This window comes from Tamandua tetradactyla, chromosome 24 (assembly GCF_023851605.1).
Source record: "Tamandua tetradactyla isolate mTamTet1 chromosome 24, mTamTet1.pri, whole genome shotgun sequence".
Lineage (NCBI taxonomy): Eukaryota > Metazoa > Chordata > Mammalia > Pilosa > Myrmecophagidae > Tamandua > Tamandua tetradactyla.
This window is the reverse complement of record NC_135350.1, coordinates 22,684,221-22,706,147: the sequence shown is the minus strand read 5'-3', so window position 1 is coordinate 22,706,147 and position 21,927 is coordinate 22,684,221. Positions and strand designations below refer to the sequence as shown.

The following is a 21,927-nucleotide window of genomic DNA, read 5'->3' as shown; positions in this document are numbered from 1 at the left end:
ATGCAAAAATCCTCAACAAAATTCTAGCAAATCGAATACAGCAAGACATTAAAAGAATTATACATCATGACCAAGTGGGATTCATCCCAGGCATGCAAGGATGGTTCAACATAAGAAAATCAATTAATGTAATACACCATATCAACAAATCAAAGCAGAAAAATCACATGATCATCTCAATTGATGCAGAGAAGGCATTTGACAAGATTCAACATCCTTTCCTATTGTAAACACTTCAAAGGATAGGAATACAAGGGAACTTCCTTAAAATGATAGAGGGAATATATGAAAAACCCACAGCTAATATCATCCTCAATGGGGAAAAATTGAAAACTTTCCCAAGATCAGGAACAAGACAAGGATGTCCATTATCACCACTATTATTCAACATCATGTTGGAGGTTCTAACCAGAGCAATTAGACAAGAAAAAGAAATACAAGGCATCAAAATTGGAAAAGAAGAAGTAAAACTATCACTGTTTGCGGACGATATGATACTATACGTCGAAAACCCGGAAAAATCCACAACAAAACTGCTAGAGCTAATAAATGTGTACAGCAAAGTAGCAGGTTACAAGATCAATGTTCAAAAATCTGTAGTGTTTCTATACACTAGCAGTGAACAAGCTGAGGGGGGAAATCAAGAAACGAATTCCGTTTACAACTGTAACTAAAAGAATAAACTACTTAGGAATAAACTTAACTAAAGAGACAAAAGGCCTATACAAAGAAAACTACAAAAAACTGTTAAAAGAAATCACAGAAGATGTAAATAGATGGAAGGGCACACCGTGTTCACGGATTGGAAGACTAAATATAGTAAAGATGTCAATCCTACCTAAATTGATTTATAGATTCAATGCAATACCAATCAAAATCCAAACAACTTATTTTTTGGAAATAGAAAAACCAATAAGCAAATTTATCTGGAAGGGCAGGGTGCCCTGAATTGCTAAAAGTATCTTGAGGAAAAAAAACGAAGCTGGAGGTCTCAAGCTGCCGGACTTTAAGGCATATTATGAAGCCACAATGGTCAAAACAGCATGGTATTGGCATAAAGATAGATATATCGACCAATGGAATCGAATAGAGTGCTCAGATATAGACCCTCTCATCTATGGACATTTGATCTTTGATAAGGCAGTCAAGCCAATTCACCTGGGACAGAACAGTCTCTTCAATAGATGGTGCCTAGAGAACTGGATATCCATATGCAAAAGAATGAAAGAGGACCCGTATCTCACACCCTATACAAAAGTTAACTCAAAATGGATCAAAGATCTAAACATTAGGCCTAAGATCATAAAACAGTTAGAGGAAAATGTAAGGAGATATCTTATGAAACTTACAATTGGAGGCGGTTTTATGGACCTTAAACCTAAAGCAAGAGCACTGAAGAAAGAAATAAATAAATGGGAGCTCCTCAAAATTAAACACTTTTGTGCATCAAAGAACTTCATTAAGAAAGTAGAAAGACAGTCTACACAATGGGAGACAATATTTGGAAACGACATATCAGATAAAGGTCTAGTATCCAGAATTTATAAAGAGATTGTTCAACTCAACAGCAAAAGACAGCCAACCCAATTACAAAATGGGAAAAAGACTTGAACAGACAGCTCTCAGAAGAGGAAATACAAATGGCCCAAATGCACATGAAGAGCTGCTCAATGTCCCTGGCCATTAGAGAAATGCAAATCAAAACCACAATGAGATATCATCTCACACCCACCAGAATGGCCATTATCAACAAAACAGAAAATGACAAGTGCTGGAGAGGATGCGGAGAAAAAGGCACACTTATCCACTGTTGGTGGGAATGTCAAATGGTGCAACCACTGTGGAAGGCAGTTTGGCGGTTCCTCAAAAAACTGAATATAGAATTGCCATACGACCCAGCAATACCATTGCTGGTATCTGCTCAAAGGACTTAAGGGCAAAGACACAAACGGACATGTGCACACCAATGTTTATAGCAGCATTATTTACAATTGCAAAGAGATGGAAACAGCCAAAATGTCCATCCACAGAAGAGTGGCTAAACAAACTGTGGTATATACATACGATGGAATATTATGCAGCTTTAAGACAGAATAAACTTATGAAGCATGTAATAACATGGATGGACGTAGAGAACATTATGCTGAGTGAGACTAGCCAAAAACTAAAGGAAAAATACTGTATGGTCCCACTGATGTGAACTGACATTACAGAATAAACTTGGAATATGTCATTGGTAACAGAGACCATCAGGAGTTAGAAACAGTGTAAGATAATGGGTAATTGGAGCTGAAGGGATACAGACTGTGCAACAGGACTAGATACAAAAACTCAAAAATGGACAGCACAATACTACCTAATTATAATGTAATTATGTTAAAACACTGAATGAAGCTGCATCTGAGCAATAGTGTTTTTTTTTGGTTTGTTTGTTTGTTTGTTTTTTATATATATTTTTTGTATTCTTTATTTTTATTTTTTTCTGTATATTATCATTTTATTTCTTTTTCTGTTGTCTTGCTATTTCTTTTTCTAAATTGATGCAAATGTACTAAGAAATGATGATCATACATCTATGTGATGATATTAAGAATTACTGATTGCATATGTAGATTGGAATGATTTCTAAATGTTGTGTTAGTTAATTTTTTTAATTAATAAAAAAAGCTCTATAGTTATTCAATCACCTTCAAGAATAAAGGCAATTCGATTATAGTTCAGTAGTTTCAGGTATTTATCCCTAGCTCCTGAACTACACCAAAAACTGAAAAGGGTATCTATGTACTGCCTAAGAATAAGCTTCGGAATGACCTCTTGACCCTATTTGAAATCTCTCAACCACTGATACTTTTTTCATTTCTCTTCCCATTTTTGGTCAAGAAGACTTTCTCATTCCCACAATGCCAGGCCCCAGCTCATCCCCAGGAGTCATGTCCCACATTGCCAGGAAGATTTATACCCCTGAGAGTCACGTCCCTCGTAGGAAGGAGGGCAGTGATTTCACCTGTGGAGTTGGCTTAGAGAGAGCCACAAAAGAGCTTCTCTGGGGGTGACTCTTTGGCATAATCATAAGTAGGGTTAGCTTCTCCTTTGCAGAAATAAGTTTCATAAGGGCAAACCCAAGATGAGAGCCTGGCCCATTAACTTGGCAGTCCCCAATACTTGCAACAATATGAGGTCTTCCCCAGGTAGGAAAGTTTAATATTTCCACCTTTTTACCCAGTTCCTCAAGGAGACTCTACAAATACTTTTTTATCTTTTGCCTAGATTACTTTGGTATGTATTGGGGTACCATACTAACCTGTACAAATCAACAAGTTCTCACTCCGTGTTCTGGTTTGAAAGGATGTGTGTAACCTAGAAAAGCCATGTTTTAATCCTAATCCCATTTTGTAAAGACAATCCTTTCTTCTAATCCCTACTCAGTAAATGATGGAAACTTTATTTGATTATCTCCATGGTGTCATGACTCAATCAAGTATGGGTATTAAACTTTATTACGTGGAGATATGTCTCCACCCATTTCTGGTGGGTCTTGATTACTTTACTGGAATCCCTTAAAAGAGGAAACATTTTGGAGAAAGCTTCAGAACACTGCAGAACCATGAAGCAGACAGTCTACCAGCCAGCAACTTTTGGAGATGAAAAATGAAACCACCTCCTGGGGAGCTTCATGAAACAAGAAGGCAGAAGAGAAAGTTAGCAGACTTTGCATGTGCTCTTCCAGCCAAGAGAGAAACCCTGAACGTCATCAGCCTTCTTGAACCAAGGTATCTCTCCCTGGAGGCCTTGATTTGGACATTTTTATAGACTTGCTTTAATTGGGACATTATCTTGGCCTTAGAACTGTAAACTTGTAACTTATTAAACTCCCTTTCTTAAAAAGCCATTCCATTTCTGGTGTATTGTATTCCAGCAGCTAGCAAACTAGAACACTCCCTATTCAATTTTCCATGTAATTGTGGTGTTCAAATAAAGTGACCATATAAATGTTGAATTAGATAGTGTGCTGCAGAAAATATAAAATTTTCTCCAAATAAACATCTTTTCCTTTGTCTCACATAAAAGTTGATATTTTAATATACAGTCAATATCATTTTTTACCCTTTAGTCTGATTTACTTAGTCCGAACCAGATCAGCTACGTTCATATCTCTAATTGAAGTCTGATAACTTTTTCAGTGTTTTTAACAGTTGCTGTATGGGGTAATGCTCACTTTCATAGCTGCATACCTCTAGATCTGAGTCTCAGGTGTTGCACAGATACTCGAATTCATGTCCATGCTTTCAGTTCCACCGAGTATACACCTAACAAAGGGGTTGCAGGTCGTATGGCAAACCTACATCTAGTCTCCCCTGGAGCCACCACACTGCCCTCTAAAGGGGTTGCCCTCTCTACTTCCCTACCAACAGTGACTAGGCACATTTCTCTCCACATTTTCACCAGTATTGCTATCTCTGTATTCATTTTTAAACACTTTAATTCACACAGTATACAATCCAACCTAAGTAAAAAATCAGTGGTTCCTGTATAATCACATAGCCATGCCTTCACCACTACCATCTACATGACATTTTGATTTTTTTTTGCAAGGAATCTCATACTTCTCCCCCATATCCCCTATTAATTGACATTTAGCTCTGGCATATTGCCTTTATTACATTCATTAAAACATATTGCAATGTTACTGTTAACTATAGACCCTAGTTTGCATTCATTGTATTTTTTCCATATACCATCCCATTTTCAATACCCTGCAATGTTGACATTAATTTGTTCTCCCTCATGCAAAAACATTCTTATATTTGTACATTTAACCCCCATCATTGTCCACTCTAGGTTTTGCTGAGTTATACTGTCCTAGTCTTTAACCTCTAACTTACCTTCTGGTGGCCTACAGGCACCCAGCCCTCCTCCATCAACCATACTCACACTCAGCTTCTTTCAGAGTACTTACAATATTGTCCTATCATCAGATAGTATTCTGTTATCCATTTCTGGCTCTTTTACAATAGATCTTGTGAACATTCTGTACTCCTTTAGCATCAAATACCCATGCTTCACCCTCTTTCTATCTCCTACTAACCTATGTTTCAACTTTAACTCTCAAAGCTCATTCATTAATGTTAGTTCATATTAGTGAGAACATACAGTATTTATCCTTTTGTTTCTGGCTAATTTCACTCAGCATAATATCCTCAAGACTTAACCACATTGTTGCATGTGTCGTGACTTTATTCTGTCTTACATCTGTGTAACACTCCATCGTATATGTATACCACGGTTTGTTTAGCCACTCATCTGCTGATGGATATTTGGGCTGTTTCCATCTCTTTGCAATTGTGAATAAAGCTACTGTAAACATTGGTCGCAAATGTCTGTTTGTGTCCCTGCCTTCAATTCCTTCAAATATATACCTAGAAATGGGATTGCTGGATCATATGGCAATTTTCAAACTGTCTTCCAGAGAGGTTGCACTACTCTACATTCCCACCAGCAATGAATAAGCATGCCTCTTTCTACATAGCCTCTCCAACACTTGTAGTTTTTTTTCTTTTTTTTTGTATAATTGCCATTCTAATTGGTGTGAGATGATATATCATTGTAGTTTTGGTTTGCATTTCTTTAACAGCCAGTGAGGCTGAGCATCTTGTGAACCATTTGCATTTCCTCTTTAGAGAACTGTCTATCTATGCCTTTTGTTCATTTTTTAAATTGGTTTGTTTGTCTTTTTGTTGTTGAGTTGTGGAATCTCTTTATATATTCTGGATATTAATCCCTTATCTGATATATGGTTTCCAAATATTGTCTACCATCATGGAGGCTGCCTTTTTAGTTTCCTGAAAAAATTCTTTGATGCAAAACAGTGTTTAATTTTGAGGATATCCCATTTATTCATTTCTTTTCTAATTGCTCCTGCTTTGAGTATAAGTTCTAGGAACCATCTCCTTCTAGAAATTTTATTGTCTTAGTTCTAATGTTTAGGGCTGGTTTTGTTGATTTTTTCTATTGTTTTCATGTTCTCAATTTCATTTATTTCTGCTCTTATCTTTGTTATTTCTTTCCTTCTGTTTGCTGTGGGGTTTGTTTGCTGATCTTTCTCTAATTCCTCCAGATGAGCAGTTACTCTTTAATTTTGCTCTTTCTTCTTTTATAATACAGGTATTTAGGGTAATAAATTTCCCTCTCAGCACCACTTTTGGTACATCCCATAAGTTTTACTACATCATCTTTTCATTTTCATTTGCCTCAAGATATTTACTGATTTCTCTTTGTAATTTCTTTCTTGATCACTGGTTAATAAGAATATGCTGCTTAGACTCCTTCTGTTTGTGAATTTTCCAGCCTTCTACCTGTTGTTGATTTCCAACTTCATTCCATCATGATCTGAGAAAGAGTTTTGTATAATTTCAGCCTTTCTAAATTTATTGAGACTTGCTTTGTGAGCCAACATGTGGTCTATCCTGGAGAATGATCCATGAGCACTTGAGAAAAATGTGTATCCTGCTGTTGTGGAGTATAATATTATGTTAATTCTATTTTATTTATCATACTATTCAAAAATCTGTTTCCTTATTGATCTTCTGTCTAGAAGATCTAACCATCAATGAGAGCCAAGTATTGAAGTTTCCAGCTATTATTGTCAAGGAGCCTACTTCTCTCTTTGGTGTTGTCATTGTATGCCTCGTGTATTTTGGGACACTCTGGCTTGGTACACATATATTTATTGTTGTTATGACTTCTTGAAGAATTGTTCCTTTCAGTTATACATAGTGTCCTTCTTTGTCTCTTTAAATTGTTTTACATTTGAAGTCTAATTTGTCAGATATTTGTATAGCTACCCCCCACTTTTTTCTAGTTGTTGTTTGCATGAAATATCTTTTCCCAATCTTTTACTTTCAACCTATTTTTGGTTGAGTCTGAAGTGAGTCTCCTATAGACAGTGTATAAATGGGTCTTGTTTTTTAATCCATTCTGCCAGTCTATGTCTTTTGACTGGGGAGTTTAACCCATTAATATTTAATGTTACTATTGTACAAGCAGTACTTTCTTCTACCATTTTGTGTTTTGGATTTTATGTGTTCTTTTCATTTGCTAATGCTGCCAGAATACAATACATCAGAAATGGAGTGGCTTTTGTAAAGAGGATTTATTAAGTTATAAGTTTACAGTTCTAAGGCCTTAGAAATGTCCAAACTAAGGCATCCAGAGGAATATAACTTGACTCCAAAGAAATATAACTTGACTCCAAAGAAAGGCTGATATCTGTCACATCAGAAGGCCTGTGACTGGCATCTGCTGGTCCATGTTCCTTGTTCTGTTGCTTCTAATTTCAGTGGCTTCCTCTCTAAGCATCTGTGGGTCATGACTTAGCTGATCCAGGGAAAGATTTGGGGTTTCATCTCTTGGTTAAGCATCTCATGGAAAGGTACATGGTGATGTTTGCTGCACCCTGGTTTCTGTTAGCATCTGTTGGCTCTCTCAGCTCCTGTTGTCTCCTGGAGCTTTGAGATTTCCAAATGTATGCATCTAGGTATCTTCTCTCTCTGTTGGCACTCCAAGCATCTCCCTTGGCACTCCAAGTGTCTCCAAATGTCTGTGTCTATGTCACTTCTTAACTCTTTCTCTCTCTGTGAGCTCTCTGAAAGACTCTAGTCAACAAATTAAGACCCACCTTGAATGAGCAAAGTCACACCTCCATCTAATGAAATGGTCCAACCCACAATTGGGTATGACACAATCCAATCAAAGTTTCTACCCTAAGCAAAGACCTGCCCTTTTTCCCTTCTCTTCTCCTCTAGGACACATATAACATGTATATTTGTGCATTCATATTGTTATTTAATTTCCTGATATCCTGCTCATGTTTTTAAATTTTCCCCTTATCTATTCTTTTGCATGTAGGATTTCAGATGTCCTGTTCTTTGATGTCCATTTTAACTTACTCTAGACCTCTAGCATAAAAGTTTCCTAAATAGGACCTTTTTATTTTGAAGAGGAGCTCCCTAGATATGTTCAACACCAGCCAGATTTTCCTTGACAAGATAGGCCTAAGGTGGAGTGTATAACCAGTATCCAGTTTCCCTGAGAATGTGACCCAGAGATTCCTGTGAAAAGCATTTTCTGTGCTTTGCCTATTCTTTCCAGCATGTGGCACTTGTCAGCTCACAGATCTCCACTGCCATAAAGTGGTGCCTTTAATTCTAAGCAGATCTTATGCCTGCCAGGGGTGTGGTTGTGTCAGATGCTGCAGTAGAAAGACAGCTTAGGGCTTAGCCCTGTGGTCTGAATTCTCTCATTGAGGGCCAACATTTGAACTGGGCTCTGGCCCCCTTTTCTTAGGGAAAGATAAGCCCTTAAGGAAATTATCTCCTTCACTTGACTCATCCTTTGTCTCTCAGACCTACCTTAACTCTATCCTTGCCTTGGTCAGGGCTGACAAGTAAAAATGCTTGAAGCTTTCTCTTACAAGCTACTAAGAATAGTTTAAAAAAAGAAAAAAAAATCCCTTTACAGAGCCAGTCCCCAGACCCCAAGTTTTACCTGTTAAGAGCTGGAGTTGGTAGCCAACTCCATGTGTTCTTTTCTTGGGGCATAGCCCTTTTCCAGTATTCTGAGCCTTACCAGTTCCAAAAGTCTCATTTTTATTTTTGTCAGCCCCAACTCTTCTCTGCTGGAAGAGACCTCAGGATTCTTTTCCTGCTGCTTTTGGTTTATCTGTGCATGGAGTTTGTTTTCAGTAGTCCAAATTTGTTAATTAAAACTGCAATTGGAGTTTGGCTGAGCTGCCCTCCCTTGCTCCCAGAAGGGATTACTTATTTTTCCTCATGGGAAAATGTCTCCAACTGAGCCTCGTATACCAATGTGGTAAGAGTGCCATCCTCCAGAGTTTGGGGGCTTTACTAACAGTTCTGTGGTGTGATCTCAGCCCTTCCACCATTCAAGAGTGGTATATGATGTGTGTCTGATCATGGATGTCCCCCAAACAGTTTTCCAGAAAGTTTCTGGCTATTTGCTAGCTGCTTTAGGGAACTCCATACCTCCCTACACCACCATCTTGCCCCACACCCCAATATGTGATTTCTGGAAGTATATTTCATTTTATTGTTTTGATTGTAGTGCAAAAATAAAAATGCCAATCCATACTGTTAAATCATCATTCTTTTAAATTATCCTTTTTGTCCTTGATCTTTCAATCCACCATTAAAAAAATAGACTTACCATTTTGGTCTTACACATCATCAATTCAACTCTCATTATGTTGGTTTGTTATTAACAACACACCAAAATTTTAGATGAAATGGACTTTGTTTTGGTCCAGATGTTTTATTGACTTTCAGCAAACCATGAAATAACTCTAAAGATTTTCTTCATTTAACTTTTAAGTTCCAATTTATATTTCCACCCTGGTCTGTGCCCTGGGGGCTTCACTGTAAAGATTAAATCAATGGACCTCCTAGCTGTTAGTTTTTCCCTCTTGGTTTCAGGGAAGCCTCTGGCAGGAAATCAGAGGTTATCAGAGGATGAGAAGATAAATATGCCCTGGTATATCTCTCCCCTTTAATCTTCCCTCTATGTCTGCTTCAATATAGTTTTTGCTTTAGTTTTATTCCTATACCAAAGGACATAGCTCCTGAAGTGAGGTTCTCTCTGAGAGTTAGACATCTTGTTATTTCTGTTAAAATAGCTTCTTACAGTTTCTAGCTCTAGGATTTTTCACTCTTCCTTCTTTGTTTTGTATAAGTATATCTGTACCTTGTCAATTGTTTCTTCATTAAGTTGTATCCAATTACTCCTATGGTGGCATCTATTTCTTTTCTCCTCTTTTTTTTTTTAAATTTTAAGCTGCTTTATTTGCACATCATACAATCCAACCTAAGTAAATAGACACCATAGACTGTATGAAGACATTTTCTTTTCTTCTGCAAATAACCCATACCCCTCCCCTATAACCCCCACGTGTTGACATTTAATTTTGGGATGTTGCTTTTGTTACAGTCACTAGAAACATATTACAGTTGTTACTGTTGACTATAGACCATAGCTTGTATTGATTGTTCTTTTTCCTGAATACCATCCATTTTCAACATTTTACAATGTTAAATTCGTTTGTTCTCCCTCACGCAAATATGTTTTTATATTGTATATTTAATCACTATCATTGTCCATTCCAGGCATTTTTACACTATCGCTGTCTTTATCCTCTATCTTTCTTTCTGGTTTCATATGTGTCCCCTGCGCTTCACCCTCAATCATACTCACATTCAGCTTCATTCATTGTACTAATATTATTGTACTACAATCAGGTAGGATTGTGCTATCCATTTCTGAATTTTTACAATCAGTTCTGTTGCACAGTTTGTATTCCTTCAGCACTAAATGTCCAACCTCTGTTCTCTTTCTATTTCCTGATAATCTATATTCTTATCTTCAACTCTAAAAGTTCATTCACTAATTTTGGTTCATATTAGTGAGCCCATACAGTATTTGTCCTTTTGTTTCTGGCTATTTTCACTCAGCATAATGTCCTTGAGGTTCAGCCATGTTGTTACATGCTTCATGACTTTATTCTGTCTTACAGAATATGTATGCATCATGTGTATATACCACAAATTGTTTAGCCACTCATCCATTGATGGACATTTGCACTGTTTCCATCTCATGGTCATCATGGATGCTGCTGCTATAAACACTGTGTGCAAATATGTGTTTGTGTGCCTGCCTTCAGTTCCTCTGAATATACACCTGGTAATGGGAATGCTGGATCATATGACAATTCTATACTTAGCTTCCTGAGGAACTACCAAAATGCCTTTCAAAGGGGTTGTACCATTTTACATTACCACCAATGGTAGATAAGTGTGCCTCTTTCTCCACATTCTCTCCAACACTTGTAGTTTCTGCTTTTTTGATAATGGCCATTCTAGTAGGTGTCAGATAATATCTCATTGTAATTTTGATTTGCATTTCCCTAATAGTTAGTGAAGTTGAACATCTTTTCATGTGCCTTTTAGCCATTTGTGTTTCTTCTTCTGAGAAGTGTCTATTCGTGTCTTTTGCCCATTTTTAAAATTGGGTTGTTTGTCTTTTTTTGTTGAACTGTAGAATCTCTTTATATATTCTGGATAATAAACCCTTAACTGATGTGTGGTTTCCAAATACTGTTTCACATTGCATAGACTGCCTTTTTACTTTCGTGACAAAGTTCTTTGATGCACAAAAGTGTTTAATTTTGAGGAGATTGCTTTTATCTATTTCTTTTTTTCAAGGTTTGTGTTTTGGGTGTAAGGTCTAGGAAACTGTCTCCTATTACAAGATTTATGAGATAATTCTCTACATTGTCTTCTAAAAGTTTTATGCTCTTAGCTCTAATGTTTAGTTTTTTGATCCATTTTGAGTTAATTTTGTGCATAGGGTTTGAGATATGGATCCTTTTTCATTCTTTTGCATATGGATATACAGTTCTCCAAACACTATTTATTCATATTGAATTTTGCCAATGCCTTTTCTGCATCAACCAAGATGATCAGGAGGTTTTTCACTCTGATATTGATATGATGTATTACATTGATTTTCTTATGTTGAACAAGCCTTGCATACCTGGAAGAAATCCCATTTGGTCATGGTGTATAATTCTTTTAATGTGCTACTGAATTTGATTTGCAAGTACTTTGTTGAGGATTTTTACATCTATATTCATTAAAGAGATTAGTCTGTGATTTTTTTTTCTTGTGGTATCTTTGTCTGGCTTTGGTATTAGGGTGATGTTGGGTTCATAGAATGAATTAGTTAGCTTTCCCTCCTCTTCAATTTTGTTTTTGAAGATTTGAGCAGTATTGGTACTAATTCTTTCTTGAGTGTTTGGTAGAATTCACATGAGAGGCCATTTGTTCCTAGACTTTTCTTTTTGGGGAGCTTCTTGATGACTGATTCAATCTCTTGTGTTTGGCTTGTTGAGGTTGTATATTTCTTGTTGAGTTAATGTCAGTTGTTCATGCTTTTTTAGGAAGTTGTCCATTTCATCTATATTGTTTAGCTTATTAGCATATAGTTGCTCATAGTGTCCTCTCATTATCTCCTTTATTTATGCAGGGCCAGCAGTGGTTATGTCTCTGCTTCCATTTTCTGATTTTATTTATTTGCACTCTTGTTTTTTGGACAACCTAGTTAAGGGTCCATCGATTTTATTGATTTTCTCAAAGCTGAATTTGTTGTTTTTGTCAATTGTTTTCATATTCTCAATTTCATTTATTTCTGCTCTAAACTTTGATATTTCATTACTATTGCTTGTTTTGGGGTTAGTTTGCTGTTCTTTCTTCAGTGTTTCCAAGTGAATAGTTAATTTCTTGATTTTTGCTGTTTCTTCTTTTTAAATATAAGCATGTAAGGCAATAAATTTCCCTCTCTGCACTGCCTTTGCTGCATCCCATCAATTTTAATATCTTGTATTTTCATTTTCATTTGCCTTGAGATATTTGCTCATTTCCTTATAATTTCTTCCTTGATCCACTGGTTGTTTAAGAGTGTGTTGTTTATTCTCCATATATTTGTGAATTTTCTGGCCTCTGCCTCATTGATTTTTTTTTTTAACATAGGCAGGCACTGGGAATCGAACCCGGGTCCTCTGGCATTGCAGGCAAGCATTCCTGCCTGCTGAGCCACCGTGGCCCGCCCTGCCTCATTGATTTTTAATGTCATTCCATCACGATCTGAGAAAGTGTTTGAATTATATCAATCCTTTTAAATTTATTGAGGCTTGTTTTGTGACCCAGCATATGGTTTATCCTTGAGAATGATCCATGGGCACTTTAGAAAAAGGTGTGTCCCGCTGTTGTGGGGTGTAATATTCTGTAAATATCTATTAAGTCTAGTTAATTTATCATATTATTCAAATTCTCTGTTTCCTTATTGATCCTATTTAGATGTTCCATCCATTGATGAAAGCAAAGTATTGAAGTCTCTAACTACTATTTTAGAAGTGTCTACTTTTCTCTTCAGTGTTTGCCTCATGTTTTTGGAGTACTCTGACTCAGTGCATAAATATTTATGATTGTTAAGTCCTCTTGTTGGATTGTTCCTTTTATTAATACATAGTGTCCTTCTTTGTCTTTTTAATTGTTTTACATTTGATGTCTAATTTGTTGGGATTATTTGTTGGATATTAATATAGCTACCCTTGCTGTTTTCTGGTTGTTGTTCACGTGAAATAGCTTTTCCCAGCCTTTCACTGTCATCCTATTTTTGTCCTTGGGTCTAAAATGAGCCTCCTGTAGATAGCATGTATAAAGGTCTTGTTTTAATTCCATTCTGCCAGTCTATGCCTTTTGATTGGGAAGCTTAATCCATTAACATTTAATGTTATTACTGTAAAGGCAGTACTTCTACCATTTTGTCTTTTGGATTTTATATGTCACATCTAATTTTTTTTTCTCTTTTTACCTTTACTGGTAATCTTATTTCTTCAGTTTTCTCCAGACTCTCTCTCCTGTCTTTTCCTATCTACCTGTAGTGATCCCTTTAGTATTTCTGGTAGAACTGGTCTCTTTGTCAAAAATTATCTCAGTGACTGTCTGTTTGAAAATATTTTAATATCCCCCAGTTTGTTGGGTATAGATTTCTTAGTTAGCAATTTTTCTCTTTCAGTGTCTTAAATATACACTACCTCTGTATTCTTACTTCCATGATTTCTTTTGAGAAATTCATATATAGTCTTATTGAGTTTCCCTCATATATGTTAGATTGCTTTACTCTTGTTGCTTTCAGAATTCTCTTTTTGTCTTGGCCTTTGACCACCTGCTTAGTAAGTGTTTTGGAGTAGGTTTGTCTGGATCTATTCTGTCCAAGGTACACTGCACTTCTTGGATCTGTAATTTTATATCTCCCATAAGAGATGGGAAATTTTCAGTTATTATTTCCTCCATTAGTTTTTTTCCTCCTTTTCCCTTCTCTTTTCCTTCTGGGACACCCACACATGTTTATTCATTCACTTCATGTTGTCATTCAATTCCCTGAGACCCTACTCATATTTTTTCTATTCTTTTCCCTTTATTTTATTTTGTGTGTCAGATTTCAGATGTTTAGTCCTCTAGTTCACTGATCCTTCCTTCTGCCTCTTCAAATCTATTGTAGGTTTCCATGGTTTTTCATCTCTTCTACTGTGCCTTTTGTTCCCCCAAATTCTGTGATTTATTTTTTCTAACTTTTGAATTCTTCTTTATGTTCACCCAATGTCGTCTTTATATCTCCCTTAATTCATTGATTTGATTTTTCATGAGATTTTGAATGTCTGTTCAAGAATCCTGAATTAGTTGTTTCAACCCCTGTATCTCATTTGAAAGTGTTTATTTGTTCCTTTGACTGGGCCATATCTTTGATTTTCCTAGTATGACTCATTTTCTGCTGGCATCTAGGTATTTAATTTCCTTAATTAGTTTACTCTATATTGTTTTCATTCTTTTACCTAGGGTTTCTTGCTGGATTGCTTTGTTCTCTATCTGTTCTTTGACATTCAGTTCAACTTATTCTAGACCTCTAACATACATTCTATTTAATTGATCAGAATTTTTCAGTTCTTCTTTTTCTGTTTCTTGCCATGCCTATATGGAAACTTTTTTTTCTTTTTGAGGATGGTCTTCTCAGGTATTATCAACCCTAGTTAGATTTTCCCAGACCAGACAGGCCCATGTCTCAGGAGGAGAGAGTAGCTAGCATCACATTTTCCTGAGAGTGAGACCCAGCAGGTTGTCAAACTTTCATATGAAATTTCTAGACTCTGTGCTTTTCTTGTCCTGTCCAGCATATGGTGCTTGTCTGCCACTTTGCCAGTGTGAAGTGATGTGGTGTCTTTAATTTCAGCAGACTCTCCTGCTGCTAGGAGCATGGTTGAGCTAGAAGCTGTGGTAGCAGCTGGGCTTTCATTGCCTCTGTTTTTCAGTTCCTGGGCCTAGATTCTGAAAGAGGGCCTTCACTTGAGCTGGGCTCTGGCCCTCTTTTCTTGGGGGAAGATACACCTTTTAAGGAATTAACCCCTTTCACCTGACTAGGAGCTTCCTCTTGCAGACATGCCTTTGTTCTGCAGTTGCCTGAGGCAGTGCAGGAGCCTAACAGTGCTTATTGTTCTATTTAGTGAGTTGTTTAGAGGTGAAAAACAAAGCAAAAAGCATTTTTAGAGCTAGTCCCTACTCTCCAGGCTTGCCAGTCAAGAATTTGAGTTTGTATGTGGTTCTGTGTATCCCCAGTCTCTGTGTGCCCTTCTTTCTTGGGGTTCAGCCATTTTCCAGTATTTTGTGCCATGCAACTCAAAAAACCTCTGTTTTATTCCCCATTAGCCCCACCCTCTCTGCTGGGGTAAAAACTCCTGGTTCCTTTAGCGCTTACTCCTGGTTTAGCTGTACTTGGGGCCTGTTTTTAGTAGACCGAATTTATTAATTAATTCCACAACTAGAGCATGGTTGAGCTAAGCTCTTGCTGCTAGTAAAGTCTGTTTCTTTCCCCCTCATGGAGCCAACCTGCCATGCCCATGGGAGAGGGGCACCAGCTTCCATGGCATGAGAGACTTACAAATCTGTGTGGGAATGCAGCCATTCCACCCTTCCAGACTTGTAGATGCTGTGTGTCTAGTCATTGATGTCCCCCCAGCAGTTATTCTGTACAATTCCTGCCTATTTATTAGCTGCTCTGAGGATGAACTAAATTCCACACCTCACTATGCTGCCATCTTGCCCCACCTCTCTGGCATCTATTTCTTGTCAGGAATGTTGAGGGTTAAAACTGTAAGTATAGTTTATTAAGCTATCCTCAATTCTTAGATGACAGAGAACTTTGAATTGTATATTCTGCAAGAGCTAGAGCCACCCCAAGTGACTTAGGTAAGATCTTGGACAACATTTATGCTGGATAGTGAATATTAAAAATTATTAACCTCACCTTGTTCCAAATCAGTATAAAAATAACCCCAGGGATGCCCATTTTCTACTATGTCTTTGTTGAACTTAGCTCACCTGCTTCTAACAAAGGAAATTACTCTTTTCATATAGCTCTAGTGTGAATCATGTTTATTCCTCTCTCCCTTGATGCTTCATCCTTGCCCTTTCATTTAAATGTCCCCTAGTATATGAATGTCCATGATATAATCCCTGGGTTGAAGATCTCATGTGAAAATACATATAAAATTATGTCATTTAGTTAATTTTTTTTTTTTTTTTTGGTGTTCGCGATCTGCTCTAGTTTTCATAAAGCTCTGTATTTTGATCAGTTATTTGTACTTTTAAGTTATCTAGGGCTTCTGATGACTACAGTAGCTATGATCCAAGCTTGAGGAATTGTTCCTTTTCTCATTTAAGATCAGAGTGTTTTTTTCTTTCTCAAAGTTTCAACCTGCTTTTGTGGTCAGGTTGCACATTTCTTTGTTTTGCTGTTTCAGAGAATTTTTCTCACTTTCTTTCCAGCTTTCAAGGGGCTTGTTACCCTTCCTTTTATCAAAGAACAGTGTTTCAATCCTTTTGTCATTTATTTTCAGAATTTGGTGTGTGGGGCTTGTAATAACTAGGTATAATACAACATATTTTACATGTTACAAAATGACTTTCATCATCCAATCCAGAGCAGTTCTAGAATCTAGGCAACTTTATTAAAAGTACAGTGATATAGGATTATAGAAGAGATATTTTAAAGTCCAATTTATACTACAGCAATCTATATTTATATAATGTATATATATCTCATAAAATGTATAATGTATATTTAAATTCTGGTCAGTTTGTAGGCCATCTCATTTGCTCAAAACCCCAACTTTCCTGCTCTGATTATGAATAAAAAATTCATAGACTGTTCAGAGAAAAGAGTTGAATTTTCATGGAAACCAGATTCTCCCTGGGTATACCTGGGTATAACCTTTTTTTGATATTCTCCTAACATTTTTCTTATCCTTTGTAGAATTTTTCTAATTCAGGTTCATTACATCAGAAGAGGATATATCCTTTTCCTTCATTCACACACACTGCATACAAACATACAATCATATACACACATGAAACTCTTATTTCTATTATCATCTTGAACACTGTCATTTTACTTGGCTTCAGTAATTTGAAAGACTTTTTTTCTCTCATTAGGAGAAAAACACTATTTTGGAAATGTTAAGGAAATGGTGAGTGTTTGATGACATGCTATATTAATAATATTCTGAATTCTTTGTATGACAGGCATTTCTAAATAACAAGGATATTATTATTCCACCAAAATTAAAGGAACAATTTCTGCTACAAGTAACCATTTTCACAACTATTCTTTAAGTTAGAACCTTCAGTAGCTAAATACTGGTCATGTATAGTTAAGTGTCTCAGAAACATTTAAAACTACATTTTCTTCAGTCTTTCAAATTCTTACCTGCTTAGCAAGCTTAATTCTGGAAGCAGTCTAGAAGAAAAGTGATTCTTAGATGCAAATAGAAGAAATCCATTTTACTATGCCAAGAGTATAATGCCCATAGATTTCCTATTCTAAATGAATGGCATCAAGTAAATTAGCATACTTGTCTCAATAAAAGTCGCAGCACTTTTCTTCTTCTTCTCCATTTCCATTAAACAAAATGCATAATTTTCAGTTTAGGACATATAACAGCATGTTCATAGGTACCTTTTAAAGCACTCACAAAACTCTTTGTACAAACATCAGCTCTGGACAACAGTTACTATTGCTACTGTCTTCAGCTTGAAGTGGGGGAAGCCGTGACTAAGATTGTTTAAATACTTTCACTGAAGTCACACACTAAAGAAGAGGCCAAGCTGAATTCCAAGCAGGGTTGACTGATTCCAAGACCAGTGCTGTTTCCAGGTCATCCTAGTGGATGTATAAAAAAAGACTGATCTTTTTCATGAACTTTTCAACCTCACAAAGGATTCTAAAGAGAATAACCTTACTCTTTAAAAATAATTTGCCATAATGGAAACAACTTGGGTGATGGGCAATTGCTCTGGAGTTTAACTTAGTGGTGGGGAGTTATGTCCACCTATCTAAATACTTAATTTGGCACCTTCTGGAGAAGGAAAGTGCAGTAGGATCTTCATTGCTGCCATGTCAGCAATGCATAGTGATACTCTGGAATACTTGTTTGACTTCTTCTTTTCTCTCTGATAGTAATAATATGTTATACTATTGTTTTGAGCTGTTGATTTTTCTGTTTCTAAAATATCTGTGTTTTGCTGTTTACCTGGGCTTATATTTTAGTTTGGGGAAGATGGTAGAGTATGGCCCTGTATCCAAAGAATAAAGATTTCTTGTTACTTCTTCATAGCACTTTTCTTTGTCTTCACTGAGTCTTGCCTTTCCTGTTCACTCCCACTTTACCAGTTCTGAATTCTCTTATATTTAATCATGATCTCAGAACTTACACAGTAAAGACCCATATTAATATTAATTCTAGAGGACTTAAGTCCAGACCTCTTTACCAACCAAATTATGAGCTTTCCACTGAAACACATGTAAATCATGTATCATCCTCCACCTGCTACATATACTTCACCCTACATGCCTGATTTCAGGGAAGATGCATATTTTATTTTCCAAAATATGGTATTCAGCTGGTTTTTATAATCTTCAAAAATGATTTCCTAGTCATTTTACCATCTACCTTTAGAAACTGATTAAAATCCTTTTTGGTAGTATCCCAACTTTTATTTAACAGCATCCTAGCTTCAGCCCATTTTCTAAAGGAGAGTTTTAATCAAAGCACTCATTGTTGGATTTCTAATTACTTCCTTTTGGGTCATCTCTTTGCCACCTATCTTATCTTTCTTCTTACTTTTGTTCTTCTAACTCTAGAGGAGAAGTGAATTTCAAAATCAAATTCTAATTTTGAGCTCTTAGGGGTTTCTGGATAGAAATACAGATAAATAGTTTTCTGCTATCGCGGTCTATTTTCATACCTGCTCCGAAGGGAAACTTCTTTGTTCACCCAAATCCTTTGCTTCCACGTACTAGTAAGAGCAATGCATATGCCATGAACACTCTGCCTGTACTACACAGAACTTGGCAGGAGTAAAAGTCTCTTTACTTCAAGGAAAGTCAATCAGACTTAAATATAGATAAAAGTCTGGTTCAACAAGAAAAGCTGTTTGGTAGTTAATGCTTCAGGGTGGGTTCTGACTAATAACTTAACACGATCTGTGCAGGGGGTTTAGTGGCCCTGGGCAAAACACTTGATGGTCAGACCTATCTTCCTATCAAGTCTGAGATTCAACATTTCATACCCAGTTCCTTATATGGGACATGGCATACAGTAGAAGTTTAGTGAATGTTTGATGACCTCATGCTCCCTTGCTTACCATGCTTCAAGACTACCTTGGACAAACACTTCATTTTCTACTTAATTTGCATTCCACCATCAAGTTCTATAAATTTTAGTGGCTCTGTAAATAAAAGGGGCTCAAAGAATCTGCTTCATGTGAAAATTGATCATTTCTATTTAATTCATCTAAGTGAAATGAATTGAGTGAATGTATAACATTTTGTCCCCTCTCTTTTCCAGTTGTATACATTTAGCTTGGAAGTGGGGCAAAATATATGTCTAAAAGAAATTTAACTCTGGGGACTAATCTTTTGGTCTTTTATATTTATATTTATGAAATTTATGTATTTATGAAATCCTAAGTATCATTTGATTTAAATTCCCCATAAAGTAGGAAACTGAGGTTCAGAGTGATAAGGGGGAAAGAGAATTAACAAACATGTGGGCATTATGTTTATATGCCATACATGAATTGTCTACTTTTACAGTTTCAGGTTAACTCTAATTTTATAAACGAGCCTCTACTCAACTTTTTATTCCCTTGGCATATAAGATAATATTTTACGAAGAATTTGGCAGACGTGTTATTGAGAATTATATTAATCACCAGAGGAATTGATACACTTTTTCAGAATTTATGTCAAAATAGAGGACGATTAAAAGCTAATCAACAGAGTGAGATTTTGATAAATGTACTATATATTATTTCCCCCATTTTGTTGATCCAGGATATAGCTGTTAACATTCTTCTTTATCAAATTTAGGAGTAGTGCTTTTTTTTTTTTAAGGAGTAGTGGTTTTAATTCATAAAACACAATGACATTTTGAATTAATATATAGAAGCTGACTGTCTTGTCAAAATTCATAATCTCCTTCTTCAATAGTTTCAGGTAGAAACACATCTTTCTAGACTATTATATTTCCTAGCTTTTGCAACTAGGAGATGTCAACAGAAGATCCTGGGTGGGACTCATTGGAAAACTATGTTTTTGCTTTGTCCCTTTTTTTTTTGTCACCCATCTGATCACTGGAGTTCCAGAAGGATAGAGAAAGCATGGTTTCCTGATGGCTGTGAAAAGCTGCCATACTGGTTTTAGCTGCTCATCTTCTAGATGAGAAAATGAATCCTCACATGTTTAAACCACTGTTGTCAGATTTCTATTACTAACCACAGTTCCCAACTGATACACAAGCTATGACAGATAAAGAAGGGTTCTTTAGCATTTTAGAATTGTGCTCCCACATTTTGTGGTTTCTATGATACTGTCTACAGGGTCACCTGGGAAGGGTTTAGAAGACGGAAGGCATGATTCTCAACGGCTCTGTGTCTTTGCAATGAAAACATCTCTATTCCATTCATTTTATTACTTAGACGTCTGCATGACATTTTATTTGAATCAAAGTTCCACAGCTAGAAGCAATTTGAAAATCACTGAGTTACAGACCAAAGTTGTCATTATATAATTGCTAAAACGATTACCATGTTTCAGGCATTCTTCTTAGTGCTTAACATATGATAAATAATTTTCTCTTTCAGTAACTCTATGAAGTGTGTTCGAATACTATTCCCATTCTGCACATGAGGAAACCGAGGCACAGAAACAGTAAGTAACTTGTGCAAGATTAAACAGCTAGTAAGTAGTAGAACTGAAATTCCATCCAGAAAGCTTGCCCCCAAATCCTAGATTTTTAACCACAATACTGCCTCTGCAAATTAATAGTAAATTAATGCCCACAAAGTGCAAGAAATTTGATCAAGTTTCAACAGAAAATTTGTAAGAGGCCTGAATCAAGCACTCAGATCTCTTAACTCTAACCTAAAATTCTTTCCAGAACACCAAGCAAAGTCCTCCTGTTCTGTTAAAAACAAACAGACTTTTTTCATATGTGGAGTAAATAAATTGTAATTCACCTTTGTAGCTGCTGAAGTTGCAAATTAATGACACTTATCACAAGTAAACTCAACTTCCAGCTTCCTGCTTCTTTTTAAAAAGTTAGTTTTCCTGAAGAGTGTAATAGTGGCCCCATTGTGTACTAAAATCTGTTCTACCTCCAGCATTCTTTTAATCATTGATCTCATCTCTCCTCATGTACTATAAACCTATTAGTTCTTTCCCTTATAAAACTTTGAGTATTCTAGAATAAGAGTAGTATAGTTTTAGACAGCTGGTAAAATCTTCTTGAGACTCTGACTCTGATGCACTACTCCTACTTAAATTAGCCCAACATCAGCTTTTATGCCTCAGTTGCTACCATTTCTTCTACTAATCCAGAAGCTGGTTTCCTTACAAAACCAGCAAGCTTCAATATCTCACAGCATATTTGTCAGAGTTTAGAATTCTAATTCTATTAGAAATTATGATTGCATACAAGACAAGGAACTTTGGTTTTCTGGGGAAATGCAAGCGTTTCTCATAGATATATATATTTTGCTCCTTTTAATTTTAATCCACAGAATTTTATGAACTCAACAAAAGTATCCATTTGATTTTTTTTTTTGATTCAATGATTAAGATTTTTCTTGGACCTTTCATTCACCTGAAATGTTGAATGTAATTCTCTAGAACAATATAAGAAATTTCAAGATGAGAGAAACAACCTACTTATTAGAATGGTACAGATATCAACTCTTAGCTATT

At 36.1% G+C, this 21,927-nt stretch overlaps 1 long non-coding RNA gene across 1 annotated transcript in view; it reads left to right on the top strand.

Annotated features, from left to right (window-relative positions):
* LOC143668415 (uncharacterized) overlaps positions 1–20,893 on the top strand; it is a 117,637-nt gene extending 96,744 nt beyond the window's left edge. Inside the window, exon 3 of the long non-coding RNA XR_013168433.1 lies at positions 20,826–20,893. This is a non-coding gene — a long non-coding RNA (uncharacterized LOC143668415). The remainder of the gene's footprint in view (positions 1–20,825) is intronic.
* The last annotated feature ends 1,034 nt before the right edge of the window (positions 20,894–21,927 follow it).